At 39.0% G+C, this 21,049-nt stretch overlaps 1 long non-coding RNA gene across 1 annotated transcript; it reads right to left on the bottom strand.

Moving 5' to 3' along the window:
• Nucleotides 1-11,337: 11,337 nt before the first annotated feature.
• LOC118801881 lies at nucleotides 11,338-12,335 on the bottom strand. Its single transcript, XR_005006585.1, has 3 exons — nucleotides 12,317-12,335; nucleotides 11,985-12,050; nucleotides 11,338-11,516 (listed from the first exon to the last, which is right to left on the bottom strand). It is a non-coding gene; the product is annotated as an uncharacterized LOC118801881 (long non-coding RNA).
• Between the last annotated feature and the right edge of the window lie 8,714 nt (nucleotides 12,336-21,049).

Below are 21,049 nucleotides of genomic sequence, written 5' to 3'. Positions count from 1 at the left end.
CGAGAACCAAGACAGAGATACAAAGCGCTGGAGTGGCTGCGGATCACGTCGAAGCTCATTCTTTGTCATTATGATGCATTACACTGTGGTGGTAAAGAGATTGACCTGCATATAAAGCCAAATTAAAGACTTTGCGGTGAGAACCAAGACATGGACGGAGATAAAAAGCGCTCCATCGGCTGCGGATCACATCGAAGCTCATTCTTTGTCATTATGAAGCGTTCGATTGTGGTGGGAAAAGTTCGACCTGAAAAAAAGCTTAGTTTTTTTAGTAAAAAGTTAAAAAAAAAAAAAATCTATACACATGCATTACCAACTAATAAGTAATAGAAATAAGCAACGCTTATGAACTAATTAAAATACAAAGGCAAGTCCAGTAAACAGTTCCATGCTAGCGCTCCTGTAGATGTTTTGCAGTGTTTTGTTACCTGAAGAGTATTCTGATCATAGCATAACTGTTGTGCTAGCTAAGCCGTGTGTTTCTGCAGAAGGCTGAGGGGGGACTTTTGAAAATGTGAACTTGGTATTGAAGAATGCTTGTTAGTGAATGTAAAAAAAGTATCATTTTTTATTTATACATATTTCCTAATGATTTTTCAGTCAATATTATTTTACATAAGCTATTAACTCATTGATTAAAATAATAATTAACTACACAGACCAGTTGTTATTTATTTTTAATATTCCTTTTTTTTATCCATCAACTCTAACAGGCTGATATGGAGAACCTGCAGACAACTGACACAGACGGGCCACAAGGCCCACATTTGGCAACACTGTGTTTCAGTACTATGATGATAGCTTTGGGATTTTCTGGGGGGTTTTTTTTGTTTTTTTTGTTTTTTTCTGTTATAGAACAGTTTCACGCACTTGAATATATTTTTTTCTCATTACAGAAGCACAACATATGCCAACAGATTTGGTAAGCAAACAAGTGGTGCACTGAAAACAGCCAATTTTAAGGGAGAGGTTGCACCACCACCACTGCTGTATATGACCAGTGATGAGGCAAATGAGGCCCTGTGCAAATTTGACTTACTGCTTGAGATTGCCAGTGAAGATGAAAAAGCTGACATCCTTGTAATTTTCATTTTTCTTCACAGAAATGAAAGATATGCATTTCTTTCTAGAAAATGTAAGAGACAAAATGGAGCTAAGAGTTTGTTGCCCAAAAATTTAGATTCATGCACCCTTATTAGGCCATTCACCCTTATTAAGCCAAGACTCAGAATGTTTGTGATATAAACTTTTACAAGGGTAAACTGTTATTTTTATGATTAGACAGATTAGTTACGCCTGTAATTGGTTGTTAGGGTAACACTAACATTATTTATTTATTTACATGTTTGCTTATGTGTTTGTTTCTGGTGTGTTTGAAACTGGTAAACATGTAAATTCTTTTTTGAAGAAAACGTTTTTTTTTATCCATTTCTTTATATAATGTTTTGGCTCTTCATATTATGTTACACACTGCATACACACAACTGAATGCAAGTTAGATTGGAGCGTTATTAGTTTAGATGTTGCCTTTGTTGAAATAATACTCGTTTAATAACAGAATAAAATAACAGGTTTGACTTGTTCTTTTTTCAAAAGGCAGATAAACGTAAGAAAAAGGGAAGCCACAATCAGCAAAATATACATTTAAACTTCTAACCACTTTAGGCTATTGGTCAATGTGCCATGTTGCTAGCTGAGTCATTCTAAGCCAAGTCACCTAGGGACTGTCTGGTCAAGTAAGTGATTTTCAAAAGAAAAAAGGCAAGCCAAAATTTCGTTGTATTCCAAGTAGTGTTTTTATTATGAATTTTAAAGTTTACAAAAATACTGAACTGAAATATTGAGTATGAATACAACTAAAATAATTTCACTTTTATTCAACTGGTTTGTATATGGTAATATATTTCCTCAACAGTTAATTTATTGGTTAATATTTTTTTTGTCAGATTATGCAATGCATCATCACTGAAATTATTTATTCCATCAAAAATAAAGTTTTATTTTAGGTTTTATGTACTATTCTTTCATGTATAGCAAATAGATGAGTTAATCATTTCTGTATGCAATATTTAAAGTTGTGCCATGAGTTTAAAATAGCTTCACAACTAAAATTATATAAGCTTATTGGACCATGAATATTCTTAAAAGGGACTAATCTACTTAGACTTTCAAAGCATATTAGAGATTTCAGCTTTTTATTCATTTAGTGGTGTGAAATGTGCCATGTTACCAGCAGTGAGATATGAAATCGCCATGGACGAGACCATTTATAAGGGGGACACTGGTTCTCCTTTGAAAATATCTTATTTGTTTTTCCCATGATCATTAAGGACTGCAAGATCCATCTGCAATTTTAACGTACTGAAATTTATTTAAATGAACTATTGCTTTATGTGTCATGTCCGCACCTATTTCTGATTGAAAATTTAATCCAACGTGGCCTGACATAAATAAGGCGTTCAACATCCCTGAAGAATGTAAGCTTTTTATTAAGCATGTATGTGCATTGCTGCACTAAATGCCATGTTGCCAGTTATTTTATTATTAGAACATCATCTGGGGGCAGACTAAAATAAGATTTTCCTTACAGTGAGACACTGTGTGTGTTATGTAATTTCTCTGGCACAATATAAATAAGATCTTCAATATCCCCCTAGAATTTTAGCTTCTTATTAATCTACCTGTGGGGACCACTGCTCTATGTGCCATGTTGCCAGGTATTTTGATGTATTAAATCAGCTTGGGCCAGGCCAAAACCAGGTTTTTACCTAAAGAGACGGTGTTTTTCTGTGTTTGGAATCTGTTATTGGTTTCCTTCCATGCAAACACTTCCCTCCGAAATTTCTTGTTTCTATTTCCTTTTACGCACGTTTACTGATTGTGCCATATTACCAGGTACGTCTGCGATTTAAATCACATTAAATTTAGATTTGGATTAGCTTTAAATCTAATTCAGAAACTCACCCTTATTTTACTCTCCAGTCTCATACTTTAAATTTGTAATGACAAAAATAGAAATCAATTGAAGGAACATCATATATTTACAAAATTAAATATTTAAATCCTTTGTAGTCATAATCTTCAGGTTCACAATGGTAAGACAAACACAGTACACATTCCTAATGCATATGGCGTTTGTGAATACTCCCTTTGTTTTACCGTCATTCGCTAAAAGAGAAGCGGCGAATAAGACGCTGCGAATCAGGAGCCAAACGAATCGGGAGCTGCGAATAAGTAACGAACTTCAGCCTCGTCCTGAAGCCAAGCCACATGCATCGCCTCGCCTAAATTCATCGGTGAATATTTTTTTTTACTTGCATAGCGATCAACGGCTGTGGAAGACAGCAGGACCAAAAGCGAGAGGGGGTTCAGTCCGGAAGTGGAATCTGGCAGCAGGAAGTGGCAACTCCCCCGTGCCACTTCGCGAATGGCACCTGGTAATGAGTGGCACATGCCGCTCGTGCCACTCGGTTAGTGGCACTCGCCAGTGGCACCTGCCACACAGAAACAGAGTGTGCCTCTTAAGACAGGCACATACCAACAGCTCCTGTGAGTAAAGCAAAGACTCTGGACAGCGGCTACTCAGCTTGGCTAACTAGCAGCACATCATAGCTCCACCATCGGCCATCAGAACCTGGGAACAGTCATGGAGGAAGACTCTGTGCAGATAGTCTGTCATTTTGTTGGTTCACTGGTTGTGCTGTTGGGTGAACCATTCTAAGCGAAATGAGCCGCTTTAGCCGAAGGCTATGCAACAACAGCAGTAATGCTATCTTGAATATAGACTCCTTGCGGGCTTTTGTTGTGGCACGGAGAGCTGAAGAAAGCAGCTCGTGTTACAGATGTACTCAAACTAATTACTGAATTCATTGTGGTGTTATTCATGCTAAATCTAAAGTATGTATAGACTATATCAGCGTATTTATTAAACAGGACAAGAGGAACGCAGGCTTGTGTTCATTTTATTTATTATTTTTTCAGGAGTGGCACTAGCCATTTACTGGGGGTAAAGGCACTGGCATGCGCCGCTCAGGAGTGGCACTAGCCATTTACTGGGGGTAAAGGCACTGGCATGCGCCGCTCAGGAGTGGCACTAGCCATATACTGGGGGTAAAGGCACTGGCATGCGCCGCTCAGGAGAGGCACTAGCCAATTAATGGGTGTAAAGGCACTGGGATGTGCTGCTCAGGAGTGGCACTAGCCATTTACTGTTGGCCAGCATTTTGCTGGGTGGTGGGGGAGATAATTATATTTACATCTTACCAAGTGCTAAGTTTTGAAAATAGCGCCTCATGCTGTTCATAAGGGAGTCAGTAGTGGAAACTATCACAAAACGTGAGAAAAAATTGATTGATTGCCCCCTTGACCTATATTCATCCATACTGTCAAGAGCTCTCAATGTTACATCAGTTAAAGTGGGGATAACAATGTTTTAAACACACAGGGGTTTATACTGAACTATCTCAGGGGTGGTACCCTCAAGGTACATCTTGAGTACCTTTTATTTGGGGAGTGTAATCTATTGCAACTATATTGTCTGAACATAGCCCAGGCTTGTCTCCATGCTTTTTTATTTTATTGTTCTGTTTTAGATTATGCAAATAAGCAAACATATAGCCTTTACCTGGGAACAGCATATTTAAGGTACACATTTGGTTAAATTTACATTGTACCTTAAAAAATGTACCAGTACAGTTCCTTTTATTTTACATTGCACATGCTTTAAGATTACTTACATTATTCAAACTTTAAATACTCCATATACCATGAGAACAACACTATAATACTTGCAAATGTGGCGAGGTAGCTTTGTAACTGTGAATATTATGCAATAGCTCAGGAACTCCAAAATTAGTAACAGGAACACATTCATGAGAATTACTGAATACAGTTATTGACCAATATTGCTTACGTTTGAGATCAAACTTTCAACTGGTGCATTTACCTGTGTGATGCAGGCTAATCAAGAACTATTTTCAAACGTTGGAACTTTGTCCACTGTGTAATAAGCAGCTAGTACTGCTACTGATTACCACTCCTGAGTGGCACATGCCAATGGCTGATATAGTCTATACATACTTTAGATTAAGCATGAATAACACCACAATGAATTCAGTAATTAGTTTGAGTACATCTGTAACACGAGCTGCTTTCTTCAGCTCTCCATGCCACAAAAAAAGCCCGCAAGGAGCCTATATTCAAGATAGCATTTCTGCTATTGTTGCATAGCCTTCGGCTAAAGCGGCTCATTCCGCTTAGAATGGTTCACCCATTCGCTAAGTAGCACATGCCAGTACGTGCCATTTCCAGACGGGGGAGTTGCCACTTCCTGCTGCCAGATGTCACTTCGGGACTGAACCCCAGCAGCCAAAAGAACAAACACATGAAAGCCAAGCCATATGCATCACACAATCACGACTAAATTATTTGCCAATATTAGTTTTTTTAGTTGCAAACCGATCGACGGCTGTGGACAATATCGGGAACTAAAACACCAAAACACGTAAGTCAAGACATAACATCGCACTACCACGCCTAAATTAATCTGTGAAAACCATTACATCCGACCCAACTCATGAACATACTGATAATCAACTGATAAGCAGGATCTGGTGTTTTAAGTGACGGAATAGTTGAAACCAGGTAGAGCTGTAGGTCGTCAGGAGCAGGGTTAGGAAAAAAGATTGACACAGCTGCAAAGCTCATCTAGTTACCCCTTTAGAGGACACTGCTAGGCTAGTTAGTGTTAGCATCTGCAAACCTGAAAGGTAGCATAGCTTCTTTCAACAGCTAGGTGTACCTAAATTACTTAAATTTCCACAATATATATTTCCACACTAGGTGACACAGGTCTATGGCAGCATTTTCCAGACTTTTTTCCAATTTCAGATTTGAACATGTTAATTAAACGGTGTATTTACAACTGTGTGACATCATAACTTCAAATTCAAATGCAAAATGTATATTTGCATTTCAGAGTATAATGGCTGGAACAAAATATTGTGACCTTTCATTTTAATTGTCTTAAATGGTATAACAATGAGGTAAAAGACATATTAAAGACAGCATACCAATTATCTATTGTTATTTTGTGCGACGATGAGGAAATGCAATTGCAAATGGATGACAGTTATAATGTTTTTAATGTTAGAGTTACACCATTAAGACAATAAAAAAAGAAATGTCAGACTTTGCTTTTCCATGTTAACTCTTTCCAGCCATTACACCCAGAAATGCAAATGCAAATACACATTTTGCATTTGAATTATGTCTTTAATGATGAACACTGATATGGGAAATGAAACTAAAGTACTCACTGAATTAATACTTTCAAATCTTCATTTTAATTTGAAAAAAAAAAAGAATACGCTGCGATACAGTTTCCTTAGCATGCGTTACATGAATAAACATGACAAATTTTGCTCATAAATGTTCAACATGCCAGTGCAATCCTCTTTGACAATACTATACTCAGTAAATGTGTTAAGAAGACCCATCGCTCCAAATCAGTTGACCAGTAGATCAGTAGACCTCTTCCACGATCTGCCCTCTGTTAAAAAGTGCCAAATGTCAGAGGCAAAATAAAGATTTCAGAGGCATCTTTCTTTATAAATTCAGTTTGATCAGTTTGAACTGTCATTATTTGCAATGTATATTGGACAGTTTGATGAAAACCACATACAAAATGTTTAGTATTTTATTTGAAACTTCTGGCAGTAAAATGAACTCCACAGAGAGCATTTTGGAGGAAGAAAAAAAAAGATTAAAGATTGCAAAGAAGCGAGACTTCTATATGTTAAACGATGGCACAATGAACGACTTAATATGACCAAGTTAGTTTTGATAAAGGTTCAGGTGCTTTGCATTTTAAAAGACGAAAGAAACGCAAGTGGGAGGACTTCCTACGTCCGTAATGGCTCAGGGTACACATGACAATTGATTATCCTATTTACCAATATACTGTACCTTTGGATGAACTCCAATGTGCAGCAAGCCCTATCCTGGTACTGGAGGTTGAAGTTGTAGAAACTGGAAAAAAGAGTGGCAAACCCCAGCATGAATGATTCTCCCTCGGTCACCACATGGCTCTCTATGGAAACCATCCAGCGGGTGGCATAAGCCAAAGGCTTATTTTTTTTTTAAATATTCATAGATTTCTGTTATTTCTGTATACCAACTCTTAGCTAAAAAAATATTAAAACAAACAAAAATATAGGAAAAAATACTTCAAAATTTTTTTCCAGCACTGAAATGGACAATAACTATCATGTCTGGTTTAATATGAGACATCAAATAAGACGTTAAATCGGGAAAACAGTCACGAGCACTAGAATGTTTATGAAGGGGCAATATGAATTAAAGTTTGCACAAACATGGCTAAACTGAACTGTGAATGTGATTTTTTTAGTTACAAAGTGATCGACGGCTGTGGAAAATAGCGGGACCTAAAGTACAAAAACATGAAAGCCAAGACATGCACATCACACTACCACGCCTCAATTAACCTGTGATTGTTACGCTCGACAGTGATGAACCAGGGATGGGGAGCAAAACCAATACTTTATCACCTGGCTCAAACTGCCTAGCTGCTGCATTTTTGTCATAAGAAAATTTAATTTGATCTTGAGACACTTACGGTTTCCCGAGCTGGACTGCAAGCTTTATGTAAACACTGATGAAAAGTACTGACATAATCCAGTATGTTCTGAGGTTTGCGATTCCCAGTTAAAAATGTCTCTGAGGACTTTTAAAGGGCCACGCACTGAGTGAGCGAATACTAATTGAGCAGGGCTGAATCCTAGAGATTCCTGAACAGCCTCACAAACAGCAAAGAGCACAAGGGGTCCACCCTCATCCCAGTCTTTCCCAGTGTCTTAGCAGTATTTACGAAGCATAGATTTTAATGACTGAAATCGTTCTAATGCAGCCTGGGACTCAGGATGATAAGGACTTGAGACGTGATGAGTGATATTTAATGTGGCCATGACCTGTGAACAATTTGGACAGGGAATTTGTGCCCTGATCACTTTGTACCATTCTTGGTAAACCAAAGGTAGTGAAGTATTTTATCAACTACAATTGGGTTTGTAATCTTTCATAATGGAAAAACTTCAGGTAAGCGAATTGCAGCACATATAATTGTTAATAAGTACTGATTTGCAGATCTGGTTTTAGGCAGTGGACCCACACAATCAATCAGCACTCTTTCAAAGGGTTTCCCAAGTCAGGAATGGGATGAAGCGGAGCAGGAGGAATAACCTGATTAGGCTTTCCTACACACTGACAAACATGACAAGAGCGACAAAACTCAATGTCTTTATGAAGACCAGGCCAGAAGAAATGTTTAAGAACACACAAATGTCTTAGTGATGCCCAGATGACCTGACCAAGGATGGTCATGTGCTAACATGTTGTCTAATTGGAGTAGGTATCCCAATCTGGTAAACACTTTCTGCTTCGGTATTAGAACAAAGAGACCATTTCCGTATTAATACACCCTGATCCAGAAAGAAAAGCAACTTGTTTAACACAGATTTTCTGCACTGCTTAACTCGGAAAAAGATTTATTTAAATCTTCGTCTGCCTTCTGAGACTTTATGAGCTGATCACAAGTGATAGCTAACTTACCAACATCTACATCTCCGGTAACTCTGTTTAGCACAGGCTCATTTGGACAGACTAATGGAGGAGTGGGCACATCAGGATCTGGAAACCTGTCCTTAGCTAAGAACGAGTCAGACAAATCAATCACATCCTCCAACTTTTGAGCTTTAACACGAGTGACAACACATGATGAAAACACAGTAGGATGAATTTCTGACTTCACTAGCTTTGGGACTGTCCAGAACCTCCAACACTGGAAGAACTTTGTCCCCAGCAATGTCATTCCCCATAATAAACATAATTCCTTCAACTGGCAGTGAAGGACAAACCCCAACTCTGAACACTCCAGTGGCTAAACTTGAGGACAACAAAACACGATGCAGAGGAACTCTAATGTATCTCATTGCAATGGCACAGCAGAACACATATGAACCACAGAGTGTATCATCAGAAAAGGACGACACTCCAGCTAAGACAAATGACTGAGTTGCACCAGGACACTGAAACTGCTCACTGCCCTCAAGAGACACCGTGCCTCAGTAATAAAAGGCTGGTAGCGAGGGGCAGGAGTTTTAGTTATAACTGCAGATGGAACGGAGACGTGTGTGTCTACCAGAGCGACACTCTGGTTCTGATCAGTGCTGTGGTTTTGCTTTTCATGTTTACGTTTTAATGCAGTACAATTAACTATTAAACGACCAGGCTTGCGACAGTAAAAACATTTGTCAAGAGAACATGCAGGCTGTGTCGACTTAGGATGACATTCCGACAGCACAGGAGACTCTACCTTAGCTGGTTTATAAACAGACTTGCGCGTTAGCACATATTCATCAGCCAGAACTGCTGTTTCAGACATAGATGAAACCTGACGCTCATTAAGGTAAATAACTACACGCTCAGGTAAACAGTTTTTGAACTCTTCTAACAAAATTAGTTCAAACAGAGAAGCAAAATCAGAGACTCTACAAGCGATGCACCATTTATCCAATAAGGTCTCTTTTTCTCTGGCAAACTCTACAAAGATCAGAGACGAGCTCTTCTTGTGAGTCCTAAATTTTTGTCTGTATGTACTCGTATGCACACAGTACGGCAGCTTTAACCAGATCATACTGCAAACTATCTCGTAATGGCAAAGACAGACAAACCTCCTGAGCCTTACCCATCAGCCTGCACTGCAGTAAGAGAGACCAGACTTCTCTAGGCCAGTTTAAAGCAGTAGCAATGCATTCAAATACACCAAAATAAGTATCCACCTCAGCTTCCTGAAAAGGCGGAACCAATGCAATGTGTTTACTCACATCAAATGCAGATGGGCTAAGAGCAGAAGGTGGAGAGGCAGAAGCCACCTGAGCAGATGCTGGGCAAGACCCTAGTGGAGAAGGAGGAGCTGGCAGTGCGTTCTCCGACTGGGCAATGGGTCCAGAAGCAATTTTCATTGCTTGTATTTCTAATTCCCACATCCAGACCTCCCGATCAACCTCAAGCTCCATCCTCTGGACAACCAACTTAAATTACAGCTCTGCTTTTTGTGCTTGTGCTTTTTCCTGAGCCTCCAATTGGAGATGTGTAATGAGCACCTTGGCACGAGCCTCCTCAAGTGAACCTGAAGACAGAGGAGAAAAAGGGCCAAACGAGGCAGGGTTGTTCAGACATCCTGTTAAGGTTTAGCTTGCTCAGCTTGGTCCCCAGATACACCAGCAAGAGGAGTTACCACCTTCTCAACATCACTCTCACCCACAGTATCAACAGGTGGGGGGCTTCCTAAAACACCTAACTCCCTCAGCTTAACAATGACCTTACTCCTAATGTCTTTCTTAATGGACTGTTTAGGTATCTGAACGTCACAACGCACAGCTATCGCCAGTAAATCATCCTTACAACACTTGTCAACAATTTCTAGACTAGGTGAAGCAACAAACGTCTGTAAATCAAAAGTTGCCACATTGCTCGCAAACATATAGCTACCACACCAGTGCCAAGCCACACACCAACACACAGCTCACAGATCTGTCCTGGACGAGCCCCCAAACGTTACTTTCTCACAAACGGCTGGTCTAGAGGTGAGTGTGGGAACAGTAACGTGTGTGGAGCAAGCATATGGATGTGGCTAACCAGTGAAGTAACCAACACGTATCTATACAACAATCAAACAGGGAATATAGGGAATATATTAGGTTCAAAGCGATCGATGGCCGTGGAAAATATCGGGAAATAAAGCACAAAAACATGAAACCACGGTTTTATATTCGAAATTCGACACACTTTCGTACTTCTGACGTCAGCAGCGTTAAGAGGCGCATGAACCTTTCTCCTCTCGTCACTGGGGTGGAACCCTCATAGGTCCATCTCAGTACCTTTAGTCAGGGAACATAACTAAATGATATGTTCTCACAATCAGACCTTAAAACCACTGTTGAACCTTTGCAGGAACATTTACACTGTTTGTACTTTGATGAACGAAAAATGTTCCTGCATAGAACCTTCATTTCTGACAGTGTATTTACTAGCTGAAAAAAAAAGAAATTTTATATATATATATATATATATAGATATACATATATATACATATATATATATATACACATATATATATACACATATATATACATACATATATATATATATATATATATATATATATATATATATATACACATATATATATATATATATATATATGTATATATATATATATATATATATATATATGTATGTAGCCAGAGTTCCCCTTCTGCTACTCCCCCGTCATCTGCGTTGTGTATGGGATTCTAATAAAACTCAGGACACCGGATATCAGCTTCAGTCTGTGTGTATTTCTGTGTACAAATCATTTAGAACAAAGCAGAATGATAAATTGGCGTCAATAGCTTCTCAGATAATGCCTCTCTCAGTCAGGTTCACTGCAGACTCAGCTGCACAAAAAAAAAATACATACATATAATAGTATATATATCTATATAGGCATATAGTTATTAAACCGACTGTAAGCCATAAGCAGTAATTATTATGTGTCACATTAATTTCCAATCAGTAATAATTTTCAATATTAAAAACACACTATATTACCATGGAACACACTCTGACACAGATACATACAACTGAGCATATACATAATAAAACTGTAGTGCAAACTCAGTAGGTTTTCTTAACATGACATCGCAGAGGTTTCCCCTCTGCATTTCTTATAAATCTACCATAAATCAGCTGATGAATAGGTGTATCTAGAATTATTTATTCAACAGAAAAAGGGGGAAAAGAAAAAAAAAAAGAGAAAAAATATAAAAAAACTCACATGGCGTCCGCCATTTTAACCACACAGTACATCCACTGAAAATAAGCACTTTAACTAACGTTTCAAACAAGGCTATGGGAGTACTCACCTGTGTACAAATCATTTAGAAAAAAGCAGAATGATAAATTGGCGTCAATAGCTTCTCAGATAATGCCTAGCAAAAGAAACAATACGAATATAAGGCACAAAGGCAAGGAAGCAAAACGCCCTTCAACTACCACAGGGGGGAGCTAAAACACTAAGCATATTAACCATTTTATCGCTCTACTAAAAAAAAATATTATAGCTCAAAAACGTTACTTGCACCTCTGTAGTTCATGTCGCTATATTCATAGTGGTAAAATACACAAATATACTCACAAAAACTCCATCTTAAAACACTACAATGAGTTATTAGAACAGAGCACTTCACAAACGCACCTCTCTCAGTCAAGTTCACTGCAGACTGAAAAAAAACAGCGCCAACACGACAAAGGGAGAAAAACTACAGGTGCTGAGAAAGGACAAAACACATACGTACTCCCATAAGCCATGAAGAACAGTTAAGAACTTGCAAGGTAGAACTTAAGGAAGGGATTTCAAGTGAAACTAATAACAAATAATGTAATTTAAATTTAAATAAAAAATGTATATAAATATATGTAAATGAATTAATTAAAGTAAATTATTACACCTGCTACATATATATATATATTGCAAATGTATTTATTACATACACAATGTTCAAAAATTGGGGGTCGAGCATTTTCCTACGTAGCCCCAAAATTCAGAGACACTACATTTAAAACTAGACTCAAAACTGAACTGTTTGCACAAGCATTTTACTAATATCAGTTGCTGCACTATTAACTTACTAATATCTCTCCATAAACTGACCTGACCTGTCCTGTTCATCAATCTCTCTCTCTCTCTCTCTCTCTCTCTCTCTCTCTCTCTCTCTCTCTCTCCATTTATTTGAGCCCCTAAGCGACATCTGCCTGAGTCGCCACAAGTGAGCCCCCAGAGCTGCCAGAGCCACCAGAGCTCCATCTCTGCTGGCTGACCTGCTCCTCACCCTCATGAACTGACCCTCCTGCTGCTGCATGAACTCAAACTATCTTATTAACTGTTGCTCCTCCTGTTTTTCCCGTTTCTGCATTATAATATTTTATACTGACGCTGGTTACTGTCCAGTGTGGTCCAGAGGAGGATGGGTTCCCCTTTGGAGTCTTGGTTCCTCTCAGTGTTTCTTCCTCTTACTCTTAGGGAGTTTTCCCTGCCACTGTCTCCATTGGCGACGCTCATGGGGGCTCAGACCGGATTTTTCTGTAAAGCTGCTTTGTAATAACACCCGTTGTAAAAAGCGCTATATAAATAAACTTGACTTGACTTTGACTGCTGGTCACCATAGCAACACAGACAACAATCTCGCCTAGTAGCTAACGAAACTGCACAGAGAGACTTAAGACGAACACTGATAATTTGGAGACAAATGGACTTACTAGCGTTTATAATCACTCCAGCTGGTTTCCTGATACGTTTAATCTGCAACTGACAAACACCAAGTCGTGATGTCAGTTTCTCGTTTGAATTGTCCCATTTCAGCAGTACAGTCCAGCACCTCAGGCTCCATTTAAGGTGGAACTGGACAATTCTAATGAGAAGCTGGCGAATGAGAAGCTGGCGAATGAGAAGCGACTTCAGCCTCATAAAAAGTCGAGCATTGAGAGACATTTTACAAGAAACTGTTGCACTTTTGCATAAAAGTTTCCTGACTGAGATGCGAGAAAAGCGGCTACAACTGACCTAAAGGTTAAAGCAGAGTAAGTCTGCATTTTCGTTTATATATTTGTTAGCTTGTTCCAGCACATCAGCACATACTGAGACTTATTTACAGTTAAGATGGTAAAACGGATATAAAGTGTTGCGGCTCCCATGGTGGTTTCATTTTTGGACAAAATGGCTCTTCTTAACATTTGGGTTGCGACTCCTGAGCTAAGCTTACTGTAATAAGGGGTGATCAGTGCGTGACCGTTTGCTTGAACTGTCCGCGGCTCAGTCAGGATTGCACAGTCGCCACCAGCCCCGTTAACGGCCGCGTTCTGTGGTTCAGATTTTGTGTAGATTGACTGAAGCCTGTAGCGAAATTGTAGTGAAAAGTTTACATTTCATACAACTGTAGCAGCTACAGCTATTAGCTGCATATTTGTAGTTAGCTACAAAAAGTAGCGCGCTACTTAGCTACTCCCCATCCCTGGCTATATCCCAAAATATGGTACCTTAAAAACCTTCCAAAGTACTGATTCATAATAAACTGATTCTGAAAATGGATACCTGATCAATTCTGAACTTTCTGCAGTGCTGCTGTAATGTTCCTTCTCCATTCACCAACAGTATGTCCAGAAATGACGTCACACTCCTTCACTGGCGCCTCTTTCAGGGGTTACAGACAGAATTCTTATGAAGTCCTGATGAGAGTTCAGTGTTTTTCCTGCCACACCGACCGAGTACTTCACTATTTCTACATCAGAGGACAAATTACAGGTTTATATATGATTTGCTTAAAAATCAGAATCAGTAAGTTGTGTAACAGGTTTAACACAGCAGGGCTCACCTCTGGGTGGATCTTTCACTGAACTGACTAATGACTTAAACCATCCAGCCATCCGCTCTGGACTGTGAGTGACTCAGAGTGAGTCAGACTGAGTCTGAGAGAATCAGAGCGAGTCAGACTGAGTCAGAGGGAGTCAGAGGGAGTGAGAGGGAGTGAGAGAGTGAGTCCAAGTGAGTCAGAGTGACAGAGTAAGTCAGAGTGAATTAGAGCAAGTCAGAGTGAGTCACTGTGAGTCAGAGTGAGTCTGAGAGAATCAGAGAGAGTCAGTGGTGTCTGAAATATGCAGTGAGATCAGCTGCTGTTAAAACACTGTTTTACACTCAGAGTTTATTCAGGAACCTGATGAGGAAACACAGCGTTAAATATGACCATAAGGTACTTTATAAGAACAGTGTTTAACTTTACTGTACACAGTGCAGTGATGAGCTCAGTGATCAGGAATATCTGATAGTATTGATCAGATCACAGTGTTCTCAGTACAACTCCACCCAAATCACACAAAATCACAGAATCTTACATATTGAGCAGCAAACCAGTGATGATATTTAAATACACCAATCAGCCACAACATTATGACCACCTCCTTGTTCCTCATCATCCATTTTATCAGCTCCATGTTTATTTTAATATAGTGTCTCAGTTCTTTCCTCACCATCAGTTTTGTTTTTGTTTATGCTTTTGAATACATACTTTTTATTCACATTCATAGGTCAACAGACATTCTGTGTGTAAATCAGAGGATTTGTGCACTAGAAGCTTATTAAATAACAAAAACAAAAGTCTGAATACTTGTTTCCCCTCAATGTATTACTATTAATGTTATTAAGTGCTGTCAAGACTCCTGGTGACCATATGGATGGTGTTTCTCCAGAATGTCCTGTCTTCTGTTTGGGTCTTCAGGCTTCTGAATGGCTGGATCATGATTCCTCTGATTGTCTCCGTCCACCCTTTAGCTGGTCATCCTCTTCTTATTTTAACTGTTCTGATCATTTTGGTCTTTTCCAATAAACTAGTTCTTCTCAGAATCCCTTTAATGGTCAGTAGAGTGGACGAACCTTCTGCAGCGCCGCCTTTAAAACACTCGTCTGAGTCTCTGATCTTCACACAGAGTCACAGCACTTTTCTTCTTGTTTCCAGGACTACAGAGTAAATACATGGTAAAAAGGTCCAAATCTGGTCATTGTTATTTTGGTCGTCGAAGTTAAAGATGCTGTTTTTCTTCTTCCGTACATTCATGGTTACAATTCAAGACCGGAAAATGAGTTGTTTCAAGTTTTGGACACTCACTTTGTGGATCATGAGGTCAGTAAATGCTTTAATTGTATTTGGAGGTGATTTTAAAATAACGTGAAATCGTTCATTAGACAGATGGCCTCCTCGTTACGTGGAGTAACAAAAGGAGACGTCACGTATCGACTTGTAGCTGATTTCCAGTTGTTTGAATTAACAAATCAAAGTTTATATTCTTACTACTCCATTAACAGATCACAAAGCTACATCAATACAGATTACGTTATGTTCTGCCAACATCACTAGGGGGCTGGGATCACACTGGAAACTAAATAACTAAAATATTATAAGTCAAAGTTGATCTACAGCGTTTTTGACACAAGGCTGTAAATGAGATGTTTTGACTAACTGGGAGCTTCTAAAATATGAAGCAGCAGTTTTTAAGAGAGGATGGGAGTTTTTGGCTTGTATGAAAAAACAATGAAGAGAATTATTTCAAATGCTGCCATGGTTACACAAAAACTCAGACAATCTTACAGAGGATGAGAAGTTAGATTGAAGAAATTTTCAAACTAAGTTGGATGACGTGTATAAGACAAAGGCTGAACAGCTCTTGTAAGATCCAGAGGAGGATGGTTGGAGGAGGACGAGCAAAACAGCTTATTGTATATTTGAAATAGTGCAGTTCAGGGATTAAATAGTGACAGAGTTGGTACAAATGATCAAAAGAAAACAGCAAAGCTTTGTTTCAATTTTTATAGTAAATGATATGAATCTGAATGTATGAGTCCATTTGTCAGTGTATACAGTCTGTGATAGGTCAGTTACACTGGGAGATGTTATCTGTGCAATCGAGTGCTTAAAACCCAACCGGTCCCTGGAGGGACGGCCTAATTTCAGAACTCTGTAGGACATTTCTGACCGTCTCGCTCTGGTTCTGCTAGAATTATTTACAGAATGTTTCCAAACGTTAAAGCTTCCACCTCAACTCAAGGTTTACTGACACTAAAGTCCAGAAGGACCCCCGTTCTACTAACAACTGCCCCCCAAACTGCCTTTTAAACACAGTGATTTTGGTGAAATATATTAAAGCTGTCTTAAATAATATTATTGATAAGACTCAATGTGGCTTCATGAGACACAGACATGTATCTAACAGTATCAGGCTGGTTTTATAGCTCATTGATTATTGATTACTGCCAGGATAAAAGCTTCATTCTCTTAGATTTTTATGAATATTCGATACGCTGGAGCATCATTTTATTTTCCCTGCTTTAGAGAGATTTGGATATTATTTTTGTCATTTTATTAAGACGAGGTATAAAAGCTGTAACTGCTCTATGAAACCGAACTCAGGCATTTCTCCAAGATCTTATTTGCAGGGTGGTATTAAACACGGCTAACTGGCGTCTCCTTATCTCTTATTGTTTACTCAGCTCTTAAATTACTTTATCAAATATAACCCTTCAAATATACAGGTATTCAGATTGTGGACAAAGCTGTGCTTATTAGCAACTCGCAGATGATACAACATACTTTCAGTCTGAAGGACGTCTCACAGGGGCCTGTAGCTCCTGCCTTAATTCAAACACTTTCTAGAGCATCTGGGCTCATTTAAATACTGAAAATGTGAACTTGCCTTAAAAGAGTCCGACTCACAATCTATTGGTGATCCACTGGTGAAAGATTCAGTCACATACCTTGGAGTCATTGTTATGAAGGATGCTGGGATCAGATGATCAGACAACTGTATTCCTGTCATTGATAAGAGCAAAAGAAATCTAATGCAGGGGCTGCAGATACTTTTCACTGAGAGGAAGAATCCTTTAGACCAGAGCTGAGAGCATCTCCACTCACTTAGCTCCGCCCCTTGACGAGAATCAGCAGAGCTGTAAAACAACCGATAATCTACTGTTTAGTTATGTTTGGAGAAATAAGCATCATTATATTAGGAAATAATGATGAATTCATATCACAGCGGTCTTTATGTTCTAGACTTTTTAACCCTGAACAGTTCTTTTAAAATAATTTGGATAAGATCGACCCCAGAAACCCAACCTCCATACAGATTTTCATTCCCAATGTCATTTTCTCTACATTGGAGGCTTTAATGTAGTTTTATGGTGTAACTATATTACTGATAAAAGCCCTTTGAAGCTGTTAATCTTTCACAGACAGAAGCTTCTTTAATGGAGTTTGTGTGACGCTGCAAAAGGAGTCAGACTAAATGATGAAACGACTCGAGGCTTTACTAGAAAAAGATAATCCAGAACCGCGATCAGAAACATGCACGGGTCAGTAATAGAGATGTCCAGTCACAAAGGGACACCCAGAGAACAGAACCGGCCAAAACGCAGCCAAAAATACCAACAAAAAGTTCTAATAGGACGGAAGTGCTGACCGGAAACGGCACGTCTGGCTGTGTGAACAGACGCAGTGCTGCTCTCAGCGCTGGTCAGTCAGTCTGAAGATGACCAGGTGAAGCTGATTAGAATTCCTGAGGCTGATCTCTGCGGCAGTTCTGATTGGTGGAAGGTGTCACGTGGTCTCCAGTTGAACTCCTGGAGCTGGAGTTCGTGTGAGTGGTGGTCTGTACAGAACCGGAGGGGGGCGACATTTTCATTCATAAACATCATTTTTCCTCCACAGATATTCTGTATGAACAGCAGAGCTGCAGTATATTAGAGAAAGCCAGACTCTGGTTTCTGGGCTGCTCGTGTGTCTCCAGTCAGTCAGTGATTCAGTTCTGATGCTGATTTAATAAAACACTGAGTTTTACAGACACAGAGTTTCCACTGTTAGTCATGCAGTTCAATCAGGCGATACAGCGCCTTTAAAAGGACCTCAGCCTCAGTGTCTTTAGACCCCGGGGTCACTGACATTGGAGGACCGGTCACCTTCCTCAAGACCGGATCAATAACCGGACAGTACGGACTTTGTTCCAGAAAGAAAGCAGTCCTGGTTCCACATGGAGGTTCCTGTTGGAATAATCTGGGTGAGCTTCACTGGAAAAACATGGAATTTGCCCCCCAAATACTTCCTTGTTAATAAAGTCAAAGAATGTCTTTTAAATTCGTACATAAATATTATTAATATCTCCAGACTTGTACAGATATTAGAGAGTGTAGATGATAACGGCTCTTTTTCTGATGAACTCCTGAGAGTTTCACTCATTTCAGAAAGATATTTGTTCTTTTATAAAACAGGAAACTGACAGTAACGCTTCTCTTTGGGTTTATAAAGATCTCCTCCAACAAGACACAGAAACTAGAGTCACTCTGGTTTTATTACTGGCTACATTTCTATATTCATAAACGAAGATTCACATCAAACGGCCTTTAGTTTTATTTGTTAATGAAGCCAAAAAATACCTGAAAACGATTTCTGGTTCTAACGATATGAAAACTGTCAAAACACAAGATTAATGTGGATCTTTGGATATTTTTATATGAAATAGTGTTTGTAAGCTGGGGGTTGTTTTTTCTTATTTTATTAATTCTGTTTGGTGTTTATTCTACTATTGATGGTTTTTGATTGATGTTCTCTTAGAACATTTGTTTGTTTGCAATTACAACAAATATATATTAAAACAAACAAAAAAAAAAAAAACACGTGTTTGTAATTAGTGCGCAGTCCTGGGCAAGAGCCAATCAAAATGCACATGTAAATGAGCTCATACATATTAAAGACCTGTCAAATGGAACGAAAACAAAGAATCAAAGAAAACTAAAATGGTCAGAATCAGAGCTGCGAATTTGAAGCGCTGACGTCAGTAAATTGTTCGGTGAAGATGTTTTTAATTTTTAATCAAGAAGAAAAATTAATATTTCCATCAACAAGTAATAATTCAGCTCTTGTAAAAATGCATTTTACTTGTAAATATGTCATTTTCTCGGGTGTGAACTGGAAATTTGTGTGTAAAATCCATTTTAAATTAAAAATAACATTAAAAGCTTAAACTCCCTGCAGTAAAATCGACTGAGCGTGTTTTTAGAATCTCAACATGTCCGATAATTTATTTGGATTAAAGCTAAATCTTCCACACGCAGGAGAAGGATGTGAAAAGCAGACTCTGCCGCAGGAGTAACTCTGTTTGGAGTTCAGCGCCAGTTAGAGATGAAACGATTCCTCATTACTAAAAAACATTGATGCAAATTCTTTACATCCAAACTTCGTTTAATCCACATAATTATATTCAGCTGACTGTGTTTCACATGGGTGATTATTACTGTCTCACAAATTCTGGGATCATTTCCAGCTGAAAAAGAGTGTTTACTGTAAAACTGAACAAGCTTCCCCCAAGAAAACACCGTCAATAATACAGCACCCCAGCAGGAGATCCAGTCCACACTACATTACCGTCTACTGTAAATCACTCTGGATGCTATGAAGGCTAGTAAAGACTACAGCGTTAATTATGGCTGTACACGGTAAAAAGTGGGGCGGGGTTAATTAATATTTACTAAATAACTAATATAATAAAACAGACTACGTTCAGTTAGAAATCAAACTGAGCTGAATCCAATCAATTTGAACGATTTATTTATTACATTTAAATTAGAAAGAGAAACGAAAACATGAGAAACAATATTACACGCTTCCACCCGTTTTCCGTACGGCTGTACTCGCTCCAGCCAGAGGACCATCGAGCGAGCGACGTCCAAACTTCCACCCGACTCGGAGGCGAATTACAGACTCTATCACAACTTTTACTGCCAAGGATTTGTGTCCGTTCTCGGTCGTTGAGAACCAGGGATTTCGCGCTGTGTTGGACACTTTGGAGCCCGGATTCAGCGCCCACCACACACACATATATACACACACACTCTCTCTACAACGAGACCAGAACCAAGTTCTAGAATCCCTGAATGAGCGGTAGAACCGCTGTAACGCGCTGCGGGACGTTCATCACCACAGGATCTTATTTCACTGTAACAGCGCATTTTATCACAGATGAGCGGCAGCAGCGCCGCATGAGCTCCAAACAGGAGCAGCGAATGAGAGCCTTCCAGTTCAGCCTCATCGCTTCTGTTTGATTTATTACTGAAATATATATGAAGTAAATTCATTACGGATCATCACAGATACTTTACTGTAAAAGTACCAAAAAACAGAAATCCTGTATAGAAAAAAAGCTGCGTCGATAATCGATTAATAATCGCATCGCAGCTGATAGACTGCAGTGATGTTTCTGGTGTTTTTTACAGTAATACAGTGATTCACTGTACAGATTTACAGTGCGATTCTTTAGAGTAATTAACTGTAAACAGCTCTCAGCAGTGAAATTTACGGTCTCCAGAAAAGCGTAACGTAATGTTTTCTATGTTGTC

This window comes from Colossoma macropomum, unplaced genomic scaffold (genome assembly GCF_904425465.1).
Source record: "Colossoma macropomum unplaced genomic scaffold, Colossoma_macropomum, whole genome shotgun sequence".
Lineage (NCBI taxonomy): Eukaryota > Metazoa > Chordata > Actinopteri > Characiformes > Serrasalmidae > Colossoma > Colossoma macropomum.
This window is presented reverse-complemented; position numbering and strand designations above follow the sequence as displayed.